This window comes from Octopus bimaculoides, chromosome 7 (genome assembly GCF_001194135.2).
Source record: "Octopus bimaculoides isolate UCB-OBI-ISO-001 chromosome 7, ASM119413v2, whole genome shotgun sequence".
In the NCBI taxonomy this organism is placed as follows: Eukaryota; Metazoa; Mollusca; class Cephalopoda; order Octopoda; family Octopodidae; genus Octopus; species Octopus bimaculoides.
Genome location: NC_068987.1, coordinates 105,315,838 through 105,319,475, shown reverse-complemented (window position 1 = coordinate 105,319,475; position 3,638 = coordinate 105,315,838). Strand labels below are relative to the sequence as shown.

General features: G+C 37.5%; 1 protein-coding gene across 1 annotated transcript in view; it reads right to left on the bottom strand.

Annotated features, from left to right (window-relative positions):
* The window catches only part of LOC106879081 (zinc finger protein 271), a 7,231-nt gene extending 4,473 nt beyond the window's left edge, over positions 1-2,758 (bottom strand). The window contains exon 1 of the mRNA XM_014928514.2: positions 1,961-2,758. The gene's annotated coding sequence lies outside the window, so the exon portion shown is untranslated. The remainder of the gene's footprint in view (positions 1-1,960) is intronic.
* Positions 2,759-3,638: the final 880 nt, after the last annotated feature.

Below are 3,638 nucleotides of genomic sequence, written 5' to 3'. Positions count from 1 at the left end.
TGGGCTTCTTTCAGTTTCCGTCTACCAAAATCCACTCACAAGACTTTGGTTGGCCCGAGGCTATAGTAGAAGACACTTGCCCAAGGAACCTTGCAGTGGGACTGAACCCGGAACCTTGTGGCTGGTAAGCAAGCTTCTTACCACATAGCCATGCCTGTGCTGATAAACTGAAGAGATAAATATTTACATGAATAACAGAATTTCAGTGGTTAAGAAACTCACTTTGCAACATGGTTTCAAGTTATCTCACTGCACAGCAGCTTGGGCAAGTATTTTCTACTACATATTCCATCTCTGGGCCAAGCAGAGAATTTGGTAGACGGAAACTGAACGTAGCCTGTTGTATATGTATAGATGTGTGTGTGTGTGTGTGTGTGCGTACGTGTTTCTTTGTGTTTGCCTTCCTCCCCTCACCCTGCACTGCTTGACAACCAGTGTTGGTTTGTTTACATCCCTGTAACTTAACAGTTCAGCAAAAGAGACCAGTAGAATAAGTACCAAACTTATAAAAAAAAAGTGGAATACAAGTACAGGGGTAGATTTATTCAACTAAACCCTTCAAGGGTGTGCCACAGCATAGTCAGTCCAATGACTGAAACAATTAAGATGCAAACCTTGTGTGAAATCTACATTTTTACAGAGTATGGCTATACCTTCAGATTGTGCACAATAGTATATAAACCATTCAACCGTTAAGCATAAAATTCTTCTTCCTCCATATACATCATTCACCATTGCTATTTGATCCCTAAATCATCTCTGATGCAGATGACCAATGACACAAACTAAGTCATTATGACCATCCAGTCTTTTATTCAACTCTGATATCTAGGGTTGCATCAGTGCCCAATGTGTCCTTCCCTCAGGGATTGAACTCAAGCTCACTAGATTTCTTTAACGTAAGGGGCCAATTCATTCCATTCTAACTGCTACTTTATTACTCTTTTACTTGTTTCAGTCATTTGACTGCGGCCATGCTGGAGCACCGCCTTTAGTCGAACAAATCAACCCCGGGACTTATTCTTTGGAACCTTAGAACTTATTCTATCGGTATCTTTTGCCAAACCGCTAAGTTATGGGGACATAAACACACCAGCATTGGTTGTCAAGCAATGCCAGGGGGACAAACACAGACACATATATACATATATACGACGGGCTTCTTTCAGTTTCTGTCTACCAAATCCACTCACAACGCTTTGGTCAGCCCGAGGCTATAGTAGAAGACACTTGGCCAAGGTGCCACACAGTGGGACTGAACTCAGAACGATGTGGTTGGTAAGCAAGCTACTTACCACACAGCTACTCCCGTGCCTATATAAATATGTTTTGCTTGAATCTGAAGTATCTAAATATATTGTTTTGTTTTTCTTGTTGCTTTGTTTTTTTCCAAAACATTAGTTCTATAAGGGTTTACAAATAATGTTTCAGATTCTGTTTATTAGGGATGAAGATGTAATTACACTTGCAAACAAAATATATTCATACATATGAAATGAAAACGGAGTAATAACAAAGAGACTAAGTTATTACAAGCAAAACTATGCTCAATTGTAAATCCTTAAACTTTAATCCGTTTCTTTGGGTGAGGTGATCTGGGGGATTTTTTTGTTCAAAATATAAAACAAGCAGTCCATTTATTAAAAAAGAAAAAATGGTGTGGTCTAAAGAAACAAATAAGTGGTGAAATTTTTTAAGTTACGTTTATCGGAATACGGTAACATAAGAATTCAACAATGAAAGCAGAAAATATTACCGAACTAAACTAAAATAATGGTAAAAATCTTACAGAACGGTAATATTCAAAATAACAAAACTTCCAATTTCTATGAGTCGATTTTCAGCTGCCTCTAGAGTGAAAGTGAAACCCAAATTTTGTAATTTTAAGTACATTAAATGAACAAACTTTAATGAAAGCTTTATTTGCGTAAAATCAAAATACAGAATATTTAATACTTACATATTCCATGTCAAATGTCGTTATTGTGATCAAATTTGATGTCCAACAGCTGTCTCAACACAAATTAGACTTTTTGTAATGAGAAAATCACAAAGTAATATCAGTGTGTCTGTGACAGACTTTTACATTACCTTAATTAATGTCCGGTTGGTACAAAACGTTACGTTATTTTACCTTTTTGTAGCGACGGAGTGAATAATCAGCCTCGAAATAATATAAATATTTAAATGTCTTTCTTCGCGGATAAATTCAACTTACACATGAGTCACCTTTTGTTTGGTATGGTTGAAATCAAAAGTACTTGTAAGTAACAACGTCCAATCTCTGACGAAAAGTCTTTAGTCCGAAAGTGGGTTATTTCATCTTTAGATTGTATACCTGACTTTCTACTATAAAATTATAGTGTTGGAACGCCTGAACTCCAGACTAAACAACTTAAACAACACTTTATTTAGGTGGTAAACATACAAATCTTTATGTCTGTTGTTGTTACAGCTTCTGTGTGTATGAGCATAGTTGTTGAGACGTTGTTCTGTAGTTGTGAGCGAGCTGTCTTGTGTAAGTCGGAAGGATGTAGAGAGAGACAGCTTAAACAAATGCTCAATCGCTGGCCAGCGAGAAAGACAATGAATTGAGCGGGAAACGCTTGCTTCTACGCATGCGCAGGCGTTACTACAAGTCAAAGGCTGATTATAGTCAATAACAATGAAGGAAAAGTTCATAAGTAATATGCGTTTAATCAATGATTCTGAATGAGGTTTATTTCTTTCCTTTCGGTAACTACATTGCTTTGCCACCGGAAGAAAGGATTGTAATGTGACAGGGATTAAATACAAATAAACGATGTAAACAATGACAATGAACTATGAGGGGAAATAACTCTGGACTTGCAGAGAAAGGGTCTGTATAAGAGGGAGAGAGAGAGAGGATTAAATAGAAGCAGAGAATATTTTCATTTCTCTATTTTTCAATAAATTTTTAAAGTGAATCGATTGCAGCCTGGAAGACACATGACACACATTAGCCATTCAGAAACACACTAAAATTGTTAACTTCACCTAAACATTTATTATTTCTAGGGACGTATATTCCAGGTGTGCTAGATGTGTACTGCACACACATCGAAAATGGTAAATTCATTATAGATATTAATCTTACTCATTAATTTAATCACAAATCTTAATGGAAATTTTTTGTTATACCCCTGCTTGAAATTTGGTGGCATTGGGTGTGGCTGCACACCCAGTACAACGACCACCGTACGCAAGTGATTGTTTCTTTTTTTTTTGTTGTTTTTGCCCACAAGGGGCTAAACATAGCGGGGACAAACAAGGACAGACAAAGGGATTAAGTCGATTACATCGACCCCAGTGTTTAACTGGTACTTAATTTATCGACCCCGAAAGGATGAAAGGCAAAGTCGACCTCGGCGTAATTTGAACTGAGAACGCAACAGCAGACGAAATACCGGTAAGCATTTCGCCCGGCGTGCTAACCACTCTGCCAGCTCACCGCCTTATGATTGTTTCTAATATGGTGTCGAATTTTCGTCGTTCCAAACAGCATCTCAACGTTATCAGTGACCAGGTCGCAATTGGAAGCGAAGAAAATGTTGACACCATGTTACAAACAATTGTAATAATACAAGGACCAGAGACATGCTTCATACTAGCTAAAC